This window comes from Neovison vison, chromosome 7 (assembly GCF_020171115.1).
Source record: "Neovison vison isolate M4711 chromosome 7, ASM_NN_V1, whole genome shotgun sequence".
Taxonomy (NCBI): domain Eukaryota; kingdom Metazoa; phylum Chordata; class Mammalia; order Carnivora; family Mustelidae; genus Neogale; species Neogale vison.
Window position 1 is genome coordinate 79,401,550 of NC_058097.1, and position 16,849 is coordinate 79,418,398.

The window sequence follows — 16,849 nt, forward strand, 5'->3', positions numbered from 1 at the left end:
CGTACTTGGTCCATGACCATCCCAAATGGTAGATATGGAGCCCTCTCTCTGGTGGCTGAAACTCGGTCGGGACTCAGGCTCTGTCAGACACAGCAATAGTGGCCATGGCAGCCTATAAATTGGAGTTGACTCGAGGACCGAGCAGATTGATCCTTATGTGGGGTTTCTGGCCAGACTCACCAGGCACTTCATCATTTGATGTGGAAGGCAGAATGCTGCGTCGTGGCTCAAGATTTCCCTATAAAGAGGGTTTGGGGACCAGGTGGGTGAGGATGGAATTGTAACCACAAGCTATTGTTCAATTCAGTGCCAAGCGGAAGGCAGTTGCTGTGTGCAGTGGTTTGTTCAAGACATCCAGGACCGGAATAAGGGTGCATGTCATATGGTTGCTCACACTAGAGTCTGTGTGTATGATGAACGACCATTGGAAGGTTGGCGTCTAGAGGCCATGGAGGAGTTCACACCCTGAGTCCTGTGATTGGCTCCAAACATAAGGTTTCCGTCTCCTGGGCAGGTGAAGTCCCGTTTGTTTGCTCTTGGTTCCCCCATATGGAGATTTTGTGAAGCAGAGCTCTATAGCCTGGATGCCTGTAAAGCACGCCTCCATTAACATTGCATCTGAGGAACATGGCAGGTTTGTTCTGTTGGCTCTGGGGCGAAGTACCAAGGCCTTGAGTTGACATGGAATCTCTTGCAGATGGGACACAATGCTGGTTTGTTACCAAGGAAATCTTAGAATGTGCTGGTTACTAAGGTGCCATGCAGGATTCTCCTACCCTGAGGGTTTGGCAAGGTCGAAGAGCTTGGTATCCTCCTGGGGACAGGAGATGTTCTGTCGTGTAGCTCAGGGACCACATGATGTGTCATAAATTGGTATTCCAGAACAGGTCTCTGAGGACGGATGCCTGAAAACCTAATGGGGTTCCATTGAGGGCCTAGGGGCATTTCAGGTTCAATCTTCTAACTCACCATCATTGACTTGGCTGTTTCCCTGGATGTAGGTGATCAGGGTGTTTCAGACTGCGCATTTGCATCCAGAGTGGCCAGCAATATTGGGGTGGGCTCAGGGGCCTTACACATTTCTCCTAATCGGGAAGGTTTGGGCAAATCTGATATGCACAGTGTCATTCGGGATGGCAGGTAAAATTCTGTGGTGTGGCTCCAGAGATTCCATTCTTGTGTGCATGTGAGCCATGGTTTTGGGAGAGAAGTCTGGAAACACAAATTCCGGTTAGCAACTTTGTGGCGATGTGATTGCAGACCCAATGTGTAGACGTGGAGGGCAGCTCATCAGGAACTTTAATTAGGGTGACTGGAAGGCTGTAGCACAGGCATTTCCTCCTGGATTTTGTGTCCAGGATGGCCTCAGAATGCCGGTGTTGTCTCATGGGTCCATGGGAGACTTTTCCTCTCTATGGAACCTGACGGCTCTCCATAGTTTGGTGGCTTTTTTGGGGAAGGGAAGAATGCTGTTTTCCATCTTATGGGTGCCCCAAAACAGGGACTCCAGAGACGGGCTCTGGTTCTGGGCGTCTGGGACATCCCACCAAGTGTTAGGATTTGGGCATAGGGGCGTATGAGGCCTGCAATGCGGGATCATGTTGGAGCAACTGAGATGGATTGTTTGAAAGCATGCTCAGGCTGAGAGCCACAATGCCTGTTTGTGCCAAGGTGGCCTTCAGTAGTGGACGTGGTCTCATTGGTCTTGTAACTGGCTTACCCTTTGAGGGTTAGACACCCATCCCAACAGTCCAGTTTCTTGCCATGAGAAAGGAGGAGTTTTCTATTGTGCTTCAGGTTCCCCCATTGGCAGGGATTCCAGCCAAGGTCTGGGGACAGTTGCCTGAATAGCCAGGATGGGTAGAGATGACGTACTCGGGCCATGGCAATCCCAAATACTAGATGTGGGGCCCACTCTCTGGTGACTGACACTAGGTCGGGGCTCAGGCTCTGTCAGACACAGCACGAGTGACCAGGGCAACCTCTCAATCAGGGATCCCTCGAGGTCCGAGCACATTGATCCTCATGTGGGGTTTCGGGCCAGACTAACCAGGCATAAATTTCTATAGGGAAGGCAGAATGCTGCGTTGTGGCTCCAGAATTCCCTATCAAGGGGGCCTGGGGACGGTTCAGTGAGCATGGAATGGTAAACACAAGGTACGGTTTAATTCAGTGCCAAGCAGAAGGCAGTTCCAGTTAGCAGCGGCTTATTCGAGATATCCAGCACTTGAGTAAGGGCAGATGTCAGATATTTGCTCACACTGTAGATTGTGTCTATGCTTACTGACAAATGGAGGGGTGGCGTTAAGACGCCATGGAGGGGTTTCCATGTTGAGACTTATGAGCTCATCCAAACAGCAAGGTTTCATTCTACTGGAAAGGTGAAGTCTGGTTTATTTGCCCCAGGGCCCCCCATGTGTAAAGTTAGGATAGCAGAGCTCTCCCTAATGGATGCCTAGAAAGCTCAACTCCATTGACCATTGCAGCTGAGGAACATGACAGGTTCGTACTACTGTCTCTGGAGCGAACTACCAAGTCCTTGAGTTAACATGGAATCTCTTGCTAATGGGCCACAATGCTGGTTTGTTACCAGGGGCATCTTAGAATGTGCTGGTGGCTAAGGTGCTGTGCAGGATTCTACTACCGTGGGTTTTGGCACAGATGGAAGGGCACAGATTCCTTCTGGGGGCCGGAAATGTTCTGTTTTGTGGCCCAGGGACCACATGTTGTATCATAAGTTCACATTCCAGAACAGGCCTCGGAGGACAGATGTCTGCAAACCGAGTCTAGGGTTCCAATGACGTCCTAGGGGCATGTTAAGTTCACTATTCTGACTCAGGACCATTGATTTGGCTCTCTGACTGGATGTAGGGTATCAGGGTATTTAAGATTGTGCATTTGAGTTCAGAGTGACCGCCAATATTGGGGTAGGTTCAGGGCCCTTGCAAGTTTCTCCTAATCTAGAATTTTTGGGCAACTGTGACGGGCACAGTTTCCTTGGGGATGGCAGGGACAGTCCTGTGGTGTGGATCCAGAGACCCTATCCTGGAGGGCATATGTGCCATGGTTTTGGTAGTGAAGTCTGCAAACGCAAATTCGGATTAGGGTGAGTGGCGAGGTGATCGCAAACCCAATGCATAGACGTGGAGGGAAGCTCATCAAGAACTGTAATTAGGGTGACTGAAGGCAGACACACAGACTTTTCTTTTTGTATTGTGTGTCCAGGATGGCCTCGGAATGCAGGTGTGTTCTCATGGGTCCATGGGAGACTTTACCTCTCTATGTATCCTGGTGGCTCCCAATAGTTTGGTGCCTTTTTTGGAAAAGGTAAGAGTGCTGTTTTCCATCTGAGGGGTGCCCCAAAACAGGGATTCCAGAGACGGGCTCTGGTTATGGTCACCTGGGACATCCCACCAAAGGTTAGGATTTGTGCCTAGAGACGTATGAATCCTGCAATGCGGGATCATGGTGGTGCAACTGGGAGGAATTGTTTGAAAGCATGCTCATGCTGAGGGTCACAATGCCTGTTTGTGCCCACGGCGGTCCTCAGGACTGGGCGTGGTCTCATTGGTCTTGTAACTGGCTCCCCCTTTGAGGGTTGGACACCTATCCCAACAGCCACATTTCCTGCCATGATGAAGGAGGAGTTCTCTATTGTGCTTCAGGTTCCCTCATTGGCAGGGATTCCAGCAAAGGTCTGGGGACAGGTGCCTGAAAACCAAGGATAGGTAGAGATGACGTACATGGGCCATGGCAATCCCAAATGCTAGATGTAGGACTCACTCTCTGGTGACTGACACTAGGTCGGGGCTCAGGCTCTGTCAGACATAGTACTAGTGGCCAGGGCAACCTATAAATAGGGGTATCCTCGAGGGCCGAGCAGATTGATCCTCATGTGGGGTTTCTGACCAGACTCACCAGGCACTTCTTTCTTTAGGGAAGGCAGAATGCTGCATTTTGGCTAAAGTGAGAAAACCCCAAACCCACCCCTATCAAGTGGGTTTGGGGACCAGTCGGGTTAGGACGGAATTGTAAACACAAGCTATGGTTCAATTCAGTGCCAAGCAGATGTCAGTTCCTATGTGCAGCAACTTAATCGAGATATCCAGCACCTGAGTATGGGCAGATGTCAGATATTTGTTCACTGGAGTTTGTGTCTATGATGAGTGACAAATGGAGGGGTGGCGTCAAGAGGCCATGGAGGTATTTTCATGTTGAGGCTCATGAGCTGCTCCAAGCAGCAAGGTTTTGTTCTACTGGACAAGTGGAGTCTGGTTTATTTGCTCATGGACCCTCCTTGTGGAAAGGTTGTGTAGCAGAGCTCTACCGCATGGATGCCTGGAAAGCTCAACTCCATTGACCACTGCAGCTGTGGAACATGGCAAGTTCTTTCTTCTGTCCTTGGATTGAAGTACCAGGTCTTTGGGTTGACATGGAATCTCTTGCAGATGGACCACAATGCTGGTTATTTACCAGGGAGATCGTAGAATGTGCTGGTGGCTAAGGTGCTGTGCAGGATTCTACTACCCTGGGGTTGTGCTGGTGGCAAAGGTGCTGTGCAAGGCTCTACTAACCTGGGCTTTGGCACAGATGGAATGGCACGGTTTCCTTCTGGGTACAGGAGATATACTGTTGTGTGGCCTAGGGATCACATGTTGTATCATAAGTTTTCATTCAAGAACAGGCCTCTGAGGACAGATGTCTGAAAACCGAATCTAGGGTTCCAATGACGTCCTTAGGGCATGTTAGATTCACTATTCTGACTCAGGACCATTGATTTGGCTCTCTGCCTGGATTTAGGTGATCAGGGTGTTTCAGACTGTGCATTTGCATTCAGAGCAGCTGCCAATATTGGGGTAGGCTCAGGGGTTTGCTGGTTTCTCCTAATCTAGAATTTTTTGGCAACTGTGATGTGCACATATTCCTTGGTGATGGCAGGAACAGTCCTGTGGTGTGGATCCAGAGACCCCATCCTGGAGGGCATGTGTGCCATGGTTTAGGTAGAGAAGTCTGCAAACACAAATTCAGGTTAGGATGAGTGGTGAGGTGAATGCAAGCGCAATGCATAGACCTGGAGGGCAGCTCGTCTGAAACTTTAATTAGGCTGATTGTAAGGTGGTAGCACAGGCTTTTCTCTCTGGATTGTGTGTCCAGGATGTCCTCGGAATGCAGGTTTGTTCTCATGGGTCCGTGGGGGACTTTTCCTCTCTATGGATCCTGGTGGTTCCCCATAGTTTGGTGGCTTTTTCAGGGAAGGGAAGAGTACTGTTTTCCATCTTAGCGGTGCCCCAAAACAGGGATTCCAGAGATGGGCTCTGGATCTGGGTACTTGAAAAATCCCACCATGTTTTAGGATTTGTGCCTAGAGGTGTACGAGGCCTGCAATGTGGGATCATGGTGGTGCAACTTAGATGGATTCTTTGAAAGCATGTTCAGGCTGAGTGTCACAATGCATGTTTACACCCCAGGCAGCCCTCAGGAGTGGGCGTGGTCTCATTGATCCTTTAACTGGCTCCCCTTTGAGGGTTGGACACTTATCCCAGCAGCCACATTTCCTGCCATGATGAAGGAGGAGTTCTCTATTATGCTTCAGGTTCCCTCATTGGCTGTGATTCCAGCAAAAGTCTGGGGACAGGGGCCTTAATATCAAGGACAGGTGGAGATGACTTATGTGGGCCATGACCATCCCTTATCCTGGTTATGGGGCCCGCTCTCTAGTGGTTGAAACTCGGTCGGGGCTCAGGTTCTGTCAAACACAGCACTAGTGGCCATGGCAGCGTATAATTCGGGTTTGACTGGAGGGCCTAGCAGATTGATCCTTGTGTGTTTGCTGGCCAGAATCACCAGGCACTTCTTCATTCAATGGGGAAGGCAGAATGCTGCGTTGTGGCTCCATATTTCCCTATCCAAAGGGCTTGTGTACCATTTAGGTGAGGATGGATTTGTAAACACAAGCTACAGTTCAATTTTGGCCAAGTGGAAGGCAGTTCCAATGTGCAGTGGTTTATTCGAGTCATTCAGCACCAGAATAAGGGTGGACATCAGATGTTTGCTCACACTAGAGTTTGTGCCTATGATAACCGACAAATGGAGAAGTGGAGTCAAGAGGCCGTGGAGGATTTCACATGCTGGTACTTGTGAGATGCTCCAAAGAACAAGTTTTCCTTCTACCGGAGAGGGGAAGTCTGGTTTGTTTACGCCAGGTTCCCCCATGTGAAAAGTTTGGGTAGCATAGCACTCCCACATGAATGTCTGGAAAGCACACTTCCGTTGACCATTGCAGCTGAGGAACATGGCAGGTTTGTTCTGGATGCTGTAGGGTGAAGTACCAAGGCCTGGAGTTGACATGGAGTATCATGAAGAAGGATCACAATGCAGTTTTGTTACCGGCGAGATCTTACTATGTGCTGGTGGCTAAGGGGTCATGTAGTGTTCATCTAACCTGAGGGTTTGACACCAGTCGAAGAACACGGTTTCTTTCTGGGGATCGGAGATTGTTGTGTAGCTCACAGACCAAACTTTGTATCATAAGTTGGTATTCCAGAACAGGCCTCTGAGGGCAGATGCCTGAAATCTTAAACTAGCATTCCAATGAAGTCCTAGGGGAATGTCAGGATCAATCATCTTACTCAGGACCATTGACTTCAGTGTCTGCCTAGATGGAGGCGATCAGGGTGTTTCCAACTGTGCATTTGTGCACAGAGCCGCCTCCAATATTGGGGTGGGCTCTGTGGCCTTGCAGGTTTCTCCTAATCTGGAAGGTTTGGGAAGTGTTGACGGGCACCATTTCCTTGGGGATGGCAGGCACAATCTGTGGTGTGGCTTCAGAGACCCCATCCTGGAGGGTATGTGAGCCATGGTTTTGGGAGGGAAGTCTGCAAACCCAAATTCGGGTTAGGTTAAGTGGCGAGGTGATCATAGTCCCAGTGCATAGACCTGGAGGGAAGATCATCAGGAACTGTAAATCAGGTGCCTTGAAGGTGGTAGCACTGGCTTTTGTATCTGGATTGTGTGTCCATCATGGCCTCAGAATGCAGGTGTGGTCTAATGGGTCCATGGGAGACTTTTCCTCTCAAAGGATTCTGGCAGCTCCCAAAAGTATGGTGACTTTCTCATTGAAGGTAAGAGTGCTGTCTTCCATCTTAGAGCTTCCCCAAACAGGGATTCCAGTGATGGGCTGTGGGTCTGGGTGCCTGGAGAATCCCACCAGGGTTATGATTTGGGCCTAGGGTAGTACCACTCCTGCAATGCACGACTTGGAGGTGCAACTGAGAGCATTTGTTTGAAAGCATGCTAGTCTGAGTGTCACAATGCCTGTTGTGCCTAGGGCAGCCCTCATGAGTGGGCATTGTCTCCTTGGCCATGTATCTGGTTCCCACTTTAAGGTAGGACACCCATCCCAAATACCAGGATTCCTGCCATGGAGAAGGAGGAGATCTCTATTGTGCCTCAGGTTGCCCCATTGTTAAGGATTCCAGCAAATCTCTGGGGCCAGATGCCTGAATACCAAGGATGGGTAGAGATGAGGGATCTGAGACATGGCCGGTCTCACATGCTGGATATGGGCCCTACACTCTGAGTGGCTGGCATGAGTTGAGAGCTCAGGATCCCTCGAGGGCCTAGCAGATTGATCCTCATGTAGAGTTTCTGGGAAGAAACACCAGGCCCTTCTTCTTTCTAAGGGGAAGGCAGAAAGCTGCGTTGTGACTCCAGAATTCCCTATCATGAGGGCTTGGGGACCAGTAGGGTGAGGATGGATTTGTAAACCTAAGCTATGGTTCAATTCAGTGCCAAGCGAAAGGCAGTTCCAGTGTGCAGTGGCTGATTCCAGATATCCAGCACCAGAGTAAAGGTGGATTTCAGATGTTTGCTCATGCTGGAGTTTTTGTCAATGATGACCGACAAATGGAGGGGTGGCGTCAAGAGACCATGGAGGATTTCACAGGCTGGGGCCTGCGAGATGCTCCAAACAGCAAGGTTTCCTTCTACCGGACAGGCACAGTCTGGTTGTTTGCTCCAGGGTCCCCCATGTGGAAAGATTGGGTAGCACAGCACTCCTGCATGGATGCCTGAAAAGCACACCTCCATTGACAATTGCAGCTGAGGAACATGGCCGGTTCGTTCTGGTGGCTCTGGGGCGAAGTACCAAGGCCTGGAGTTGACATGGAGTCTCATGTAGATGGGTCACAGTGCAGGTTTGTTACCAGGGAGATCTTACAATGTGCTGGTGGCTAAGGGACCATGTAGGATTCATCTACCCTGAGGGTTTGACACCGGTCAAAGAGCACGGTTTCCTTCTGGGACCAGAGATGTTCTGTTGTGGGGCTCACAGACCACATGTTGTATCCTAAGTTGGTATTCCAGAACTGACCTATGAGGACAGATGCTTGAAGACTTAATTTAGGGTTCCAATGAAATCCTAGGGGAATGTCAGGTTCAGTTCTCTGACTCAAGACCATTGACTTCGATGTCTGCCTAGATGTAGTCGAACAGTGTGCTCCAGACTGTGCATTTCTGTACAGAGTGGCAACCAGTATTGGGGTGGGCTCAGGGACCTTGAAGGTTTTTCCTAATCTGGAAGGATTGAGCAATTTTAACAGGCACAGTTTCCTTGGAAATGGTGGGCACAGTCCTGTAGTGTGGCTCCAGAGACCCCATCCTGGAAGGCATGTGAGCCATGGTTTTCGGAGGGAAGTCTGCAAACACAAACACGGGTTAGGCTTAGTGGCGAGGTGATCGTAGGCCCAATGCATCAACCTGGAGGGCAGCTCATCGGGAACTGTAAATAGTGTGCCTTGAAAGAGGTAGCACTGGCTTTTATATCTGGATTGTGTCCATGATGGACTAGGAATACAGTTGTGGTCTCATGTATCCATTGGTGATTTCTCCTCAAATGTATCCTGGTGGCTCCCTATAGTTTGATGGCTTTCTCAGAGAGGGAAGAGTTCTGTTTTCCATATTAAGGGTGTCCCATAACAGGGATTGCAGAGACGTGCTCTGGCTCTGGGCACCTGGAAATACCCACCAAGGGTTATGATTTGGGCCTAGGGGTTTACCAGGCCTCCAATGCAAGTCCTGGAGGTACAACTGAGAGTGTTTGTTTGAAAGCATGCTCAGGCTAAGGGTCACAATGCCATCTTTTGCCCAGGGCGGACCTCAGGTGTGGGCGTGATCTCAATGCCACGCAGTGGGCTACCACTCTGAGTATTGGACACCCTTCCCAACTTCCAGGAATCCTGCCATGGGGAAGGAGGATTTCTCTATTGTGATTAGGTTCCCCCATTGCTAGGGATTCCAGGAAAGATCTGGGAATAGATGCCTGAATACCAAGGATGGGTAGAGATGATGGCCCTTGTCCTTGGCCTGTCTCACATGCTGGATATGGGCCCCACCCTCTAGGTGGCTGACACGAAGTCGGGCTCAGGCTCTGTCAGACACAGCACTAGGGGCCAGGGCTGTCTATAAATAGGGGTGCCCTCGAGGATCTAGTAGATTGATCCTCATGTGGTTTCTGGGCAGACTCACCAGGCCCTTCTTATTTCTATGGGGAAGGCAGAATGCTGTGTTGTGGCTCCAGAATTCCCTATCATGAGGGCTTCCGGACCAGTAGGGTGAGGATGGAATTGTAAACCCAAGCTAAGGATAAAATCAGTGACAAGCGAATGGCATTTCCATTGTGCAGCGGCTGATTTGAATATACAGCACCGGAGTCAGGACAGACATCAGATGTTTGCTCATGCTGGAGTTTGTGTCTATGATGACCAACAAATGGAGGGAGGGTGACAAGAGGCCATGGAGGATTTCCCACACTTGGGCTTGTGAGATGCTCCAAACAGCAAGGTTTCCTACTACCGGCCACGGGCAGTCTGGTTTGTTTGCTCAAGAGTCCCCCACGTAGAAAGTTTGGGTACCAGAGCACTCACACATGGATGCCTGGAAAGCACACCTCCATTGAACATTGCAGCTGAGGAACATGGCACGTTCGTTCTGGAGGCTCTGGGGCGAGATAGCAAGGCCTTGATGTGACATGGAATCTCATGAAGATGGGCCACAATGCTGGTTTGTTACCAGTGAGATCTTAGAATCTTCTGGTGGCTACGGGTCGAGTAGGATTCATCTACCCTGAGGGTTTGACACAGGTCCAAGAGCACAGCTTCCATCTGGGGAAAGGAGATGTTCTTTTGTGGGGCTCAGGGACCATATGTTGTATCATAAGTTGGTACTTCAGAACAGGGTCTCTGAGGACAGATGCCTGAAAACCTAATCTAGGGTTACAATGAGGTCATAGGGGCATGTCAGGTTCAATCTTCTGACTCAGGACCATTGACTTGGGTGTCTGCCTGTATTCAGATGATCAGTGTGTTTCAGACTGCACATCTGTGTCCAGAGTGGACTCCAATATTGGGGTGGGCTCAGGGGCCTTGCAGGTTTCTCCTTATCTTGAGGGTTTGGGCAACTGTAACGGACATATTTTCCTTGGAGATGACAGGCACAGTCCTGTGGTGTGGCTCCAGAGACCCCATCCTGGAAGACATATGAGCCATGGTTTTGGGAGAGAAGTCTGAAAACACAAACTCGGGTTAAGGTTAGTGGCGAGGTGATTACAGGCCCAATGCATAGACCTGGAGGGCAGCAAGTCAGGAACTGTAAATCAGGTGCCTCGAAGGTGGTAGCACAGGCTTTTATATATGGCTTGTGTGTCCAGGATGGCCCTGGAATTCAGGTGTGTTCTTATGGATCCGTGGGAGATTTTTTTCCTCTCAAGGATCCTGGCGGCTCCCTATACTATGGTGGCTTTCTTGGCAAAGGGAAGAATGCTGTTTTCCATCTTAGGGGTGCCCCAACAGGGATTCCAGAGAGGGGCTGAGGTTCTGGGCACCTGAAAAATCCCACCAGAGGTTAGGATTTGGGCTTAGGGGCATACCAGGCCTGCAATGCAGGATCCTGGAGATATAATAAAGCGTTTGTTTGAAATCATGTTCAGGTTAGGGCTCACACTGCCTGCTTGTGTCCTGGGTGGCCCTCATGAGTGGGCAGGGTCTCCTTGGCCATTTCGCTCGCTACCACTCTGAGGTTTGGACACCCATCCCAACAGTCAGGATTCCTGCCATGGGGAAGGAGGATTTCTCTATTGTGCTTCAGGTTCCCCCTATGGCAGGGATTCCAGTAAAGGTCTGGGGATATATGCTTGAACTATGAATGGGTAGAGATGAGAGCCCTGGGCCATGGCCGGTCTCACATTCTGGTGATGGTACCCGCCCTCTGGGTCCTGACACAAGGTCGGAGATGAGGTTCTGTCAGACACAGCAATAGTGGCCAGGCCAACCTATAAATCAGGGTTCCCTCGAGGGTCGAGTAAATTTATCCTCATCTAGGGTATCTGAGCAGTCTAACCAGGCCCTTTTTCTTACTATGGGTAAGGCAGAATGCTGCATTGTGGCTCCAAAATTCCCTATCAAGAGGGCTTACTGAACACTAGGGTGAGGATGGAATTGTAAACACAAGTTACTTTTAAATTCAGAGCCAAGCAAAAGGCAATTCCAGTGTGTAGCACCTGATTCAAATATCCAGCACTTGAGTAAGCACGGATGTCAGTTGATTGCTCACGCTGGAGTTTTTGTCTATGATGACCAACAAATGGATGGGTGGCCTCAAGAGGCCATGGGGGATTACCCACGCTCAGGCTTGTGAGTTACTCCATATAGCAAGGTTTCCTTTTACCATAGAGGGAAGTCTGGTTTGTTTTCTCCAGGATCTCCCATGTGGAAATGTTGTATCAGATCACTCCCGCTGGTTGCCTGGAAAGTACACGTACATTGATCATGGCAGCTGAGGAACATGGCAGTTTCATTCTGGTGGCTCTGGGGTGAAGTACCAAGGCCTGGAGTTGTCATGGAGTGTCATGAAGATGGGTGACAATGCTGGTTTGTTGTCAGGGAGATCATAGAATGTGCTGGTTGCCAGGGCGCCTTACAGGATTCATCTACCCAGAGAGTTTGACCCAGGTCCAAGAGCACGGCTTCCTTCTGGGGACAGGAGATGTTCTGTTGTGTGGCTCAGGGACCATGTTGTATCATAAGTTGATATTCAGAACACCCCCCTGAGTACAGATACCTGAAAACATAATCTAGTGTTCGAATGAATCCTAGGGGCATGTCAGGTTCAATCTTCTTTCTCAGGATCATTGACTTGGCTATCAGCCAGGATGTAGGTGATAGGATGTGTCAGACTGTGCATTTGCGTCCAGAGTGGACTCCAATATTGGGGTGGGCTCAGGGGCCTTGAAGGTTTCTCATAATCTAGAGGGTTTGTATAATAGTGACAGGCACAGTTTCCTTGGGGAAGACAGGTACACTCTGTGGTGTGGCTCCAGATACCACAACCTCTAAGGCATGTGAGCCACGGTTTTGGGAGGGAAGTCTGCAAACACAAACTTGGGTTAGGGATAATGGCAAAGTGATAGCAGGCCCAATGCCTAGACACGGAGGGCAGCTCGTCAGGAACTGTTGATCAGGTGACTCAAAGGTGGTAGCACAGGCTATTGTATCTGGCTTCTGTGTCCAGGATGGCCTCGGAATCCAGGTGTGGCCTCATGGGTCAATGGGAGATTTTTCCTCTCTAAGGATCCTGGCAGCTCCCAATAGTTGGTGGCTTTCTCCAGGAAGGGAAGAGTGCTGTTTTCCATGATAGGGGGCCCAAAAATAGGGATTCCAGAGACGGGCTCTGGGCCTGGTCCCCTGGAAAATCCCACCAAGTGTTAGGATTTGGGCCTAGTGGCTTACCAGGCCGGCATGCGGGATTCCGGAGGTGCTACCGAGAGGGCTTGTTTGAAATCATGCTCAGGCTGAGGGTCACAATGCCTGCTTGTGCCCAGGTTGGCCCTCATGGGTGAGCGTGGTCTCCTTGGCCGTGGAGTTGGCTCCCACTTTGAGGCTTGGACACATATCCAACGGCCAGAATCCTGCCAGGGGGAAAGAGGAGTTCTCTATTGTGCTTCAGGTTCTCCCATTAGCAGGGATTCCAGCAAAGGTCTGGGGACAGATCTCTGAACACCAAGGATGGTAGAGATGACGGACATGGGCCATGGCCAGTCTCTAATCATGGTTATGGGCCCAGATATCTGGGTGGCTGACACAAGGTCTTGGCTCAGGATCTGTCAGACACAGCACTAGTCCCCAGGGCAGCCTATAAATTTGGGTTCCCTTGAGTGCTGAGGAGATTGATCCTCATGTACGGTTTCTGAGCTGACTCCCAGGTCCTTCTTGTTTCTATGGGGAAGGCAGAATGCTGCATTGTGGATCCAGAATTCCCTATCGAGAGGGCTTGCAGACCAGGAGGCTGAGGATGGAATTGTAAACCCAAGCTTTGGTTATATTCTGTATCAAGAGAAAGGCACTTCCAGTGTGCAGCAGTTGAGTCGAATATACAGCACTTGAGTAAGGGTGGATGTCAGATATTTGCTCATGCTGGAGTTTGTGTCTATGATGACCCACAAATGGAGGGGCGGGATCAAGAGGCCATGGAGGATTTCCTAGGCTGGGGCTTATGAGATGCTCTAAACAGAAAGGTTTCCTTCTACCCGTCAGGGGCAGTCTGGTTTGTTTGCCCCAGGGTCCCACATGTGGAAAGAATGGGTAGCATAGCTGTCCCACATGGATGCCTGGAAAGCACACCTCCATTGACCATTGCTGCTGAGGAACATGACAGGTTCATTCTGGTGCCTCTGAGGTGAAGTATCAAGGACTGGATTGGACATGGAATCTCATGAAGATAGGTCACAAGGCTGGATTGTTACCAGGGAGATCTAAGAATGTGCTGGTGGCTAAGGGGCTGTGCAGCATTCATGTATCCTGAGGATTTGACCCAGGTCCAAGAGATGTTCTGTTGTGTGGCTCAGGGACCATAGGTTATATCATAAGTTGGTATTCCAGAACAGGTCTCTGATGACAGATGCTTGAAAACCTAATCTAGGGTTCCAATGAAGTCCTAGGGGCATGTCAGGTTCAATCTTCTGACTCAGCACACTTGTCTCTGGTGTCTGCCTAGTTGGAGGTGATCAGGCTATTTCAGACTGCGCATTTGCATCCAGAGTGGCATCCAATATTGTGGCGGGCTCATGGTCCTTGCAGTTTTCTCCTTATCTGGAGGGTTTTTGCAACTGTGACGGGCACAGTTTCCTTGGGGATGGTAGGCACAGTCCTTTGGTTTGGCTCCAGAGATCCCATTCTGGAGGGCATGTGACCCATGGTTTTGGGAGAGAAGTCTGCAAACACAAACTCGGGTTAGGGTTAGCAGCGTGGTAATCACAGGCCCAATGCATAGACCTGAAGGGCAGGAAGTCAGGAACTGTAAATCAGGTGACTCTAAGTCAGTATCACAGGCTATTGTATCTGGATTTAATTTCCAGGATGGCCTTGGAATGCTGGTGTGGTCTCATGGGTCCATGGGAGATTTTTCGTCTCAAGGATCCTGGCAGTTCCCAATAGTTTGATGGATTTCTTGGGGAAGGGATGAGTGCTGTTTTCCAGCTTAGGCGTTCTGAAAAACAGGGATTCCAGATATGGGCTCTGGGTCTAAGTGCTTGGAAAATCCCACCAAGTGTTAGGATTTGGGCTTAGGGCCATACCAGGCCGGCAATGCAGGATCCTGGAGGTGCAACTGAGAGTGTTTGTTTGAAAGCATGCTCAATGCCTGCTTATGCCCAGAAGGCCATCAGGAGTGGGTGTTGTCTACTTGGCCATGCAGCTGTTTCCCATTCTGAGGTTTGGACACGCATCTGAAACCCAGGATTTCTGCCATGGGGAAGGAGGAGTTCTCTATTGTGCTTCAGGTTCTCCCATTGGTAGGAATTCCAGCTAAGGTCTAGGGGACAGATGCCTCAATACCATGGATGGGTAGGGATGACGGCCCTGGGCCACGGCTGGTTTCACATGCTCGATATGGGCCCCAGCCTCCAGGTGCCTGACACAAGGTCGGGGCTCAGGCTCTGTCAGACACAGTGCTAGTGGCCAAGGCAAACTATAAATAGGGGTTCCCTCCTGGGATGAGTATATTGATCCTCATGTGCAGTTTCTGGGAAGACTCACCAGGTCCTTCTTTCTATGCAGAAGGCAGAATGTTGCATTGTGGCTCCAGAATTCCCTATCAAGAGATATGGTGGACCAGTAGGGTGAGGATGAAATTGTAATCTGAAGCTAGGGTTAAATTCAGTGCCAAGCAAAAAGCAGTTCCAGTTAGCATGAAGCTGATTCCCATATCAGCACCTGAGTATGGGCGGATGTCAGATGTTTGCTCAGGCTGGAGTTTGTGTCTATTATGACCAACAAATGGAGGTGTGGCATCAAGAGGCCATGGAGGATTTCCCACCCTGGGGCTTGTGAGATGCTACAAACAAAATTTCTTTCTACCAGACAGGGGGAGTCTGCTTTGTTCGCTCCAGTTTCCAATGTGGAAAATTTGTTTAGCAGAACAGTCCTGTATGGAGGCCTGGAAAGCACATATCCATTGACCATTGCAGCTGAGGAACATGGCAGGTTCGTTCTTCTGGCTCTGGAGCGAAGTACCAGGGCCTTGAGTTGACATGGAGCCTTGTAAATATGGGTCACAATGCAGGTTTGTTAATAGGGAGATTGTAGAATGTTCTGGTGGCTAAGGGGCTGTGCAGTATTCATACAACCTGAGGGTTCGACACAGGTCCAAGAGCATGGCTTTTATCTGGGGACAGGAGATTTTCTGTTCTGGGGCTCAGGGACCATATTTTGTATCATAAGTTGGTATTCCAGAAGAGACCTCTGAGGACAGATGCCTGAAAAGCTAATCTAGGCTTCCAATGAGTTCCTAGGGCCTAGGTCAGGGTTCAATTATCTGACTCAGGACCATTGACTTGGGTGTCTTCCTGGATGGAGGTGATCAGGGTGTTTCAGACTGCACATTTGCATGCAGAGCGGCCTCCAATATTTGGGTGGGTTCAGGAGCCTTGCAGGTTTCTCCTAATCAGTAGGTTTTGGGAAACTGTGATGGGCCCAGTTTCCTTGGGAATGGCAGGCACAGTCTTGTGGTGTGACTCTAGAGGCCCCATCCTGGAGGGCATGTGAGCCATGGTTTTGGGAGAGAGATCTGCAAACACAAACTCAGGATAGGGTGAGTGGCGAGGTGTTCGCAGTCCCATTCCATAGACCTGGAGGGCAGCACGTCAGGAAATGTAAATCAGGTGACTCGAAGGCAGTAGCACAGTCTCTTGTATCTAGATTGTGTATCCACGATGTCCTCGGAATGCAGGTGTGGACTCATGGGACCATGAGTCTCAAGGATCCTGGGGGCTCCCAATAGTTTGGTAGCTGTCTCAGGGAAGCAAAGAGTGCTGTTTTCAATCTTAGGGGTGCTTCAAAACAGGGATTCCAGTGACGGGCTCTGGGTATGCCCACATGGAAAATCCCACCAAGTGTTAGGATTTGGTCCTAGGGTCATACCAGGACTGCAATGACGGATCCTGGAGGTGTAACTGAGAGCATTTGATTGAAGGCATGCTCAAGCTGAGGGTCACAATGGCTGCTTGTGGCCAAGGGGAGTCCTCATGAGTGGGCGTTATCTCCTTGGCCATGCAGGTGGCTCCCACTTTGAGGTTTGGACACCCATATCAATAGCCAGGATTATGGGAAAGGAGGAGTTCTTTATTGTGCTTCAGGTTCCCCCATTGACAGGGATTCTAGCAAAGGTCTGGGGACAGATGCCTGAATACCAAGGATGGGTAGAGGTGATGGACTTGGGCCCTGGCCAATCTCACATGCTGGATATGGGCTTAGATCTCTCGGTGACTGAAACTAGGTCTTGGCTCAGGCTCTGTCAGACA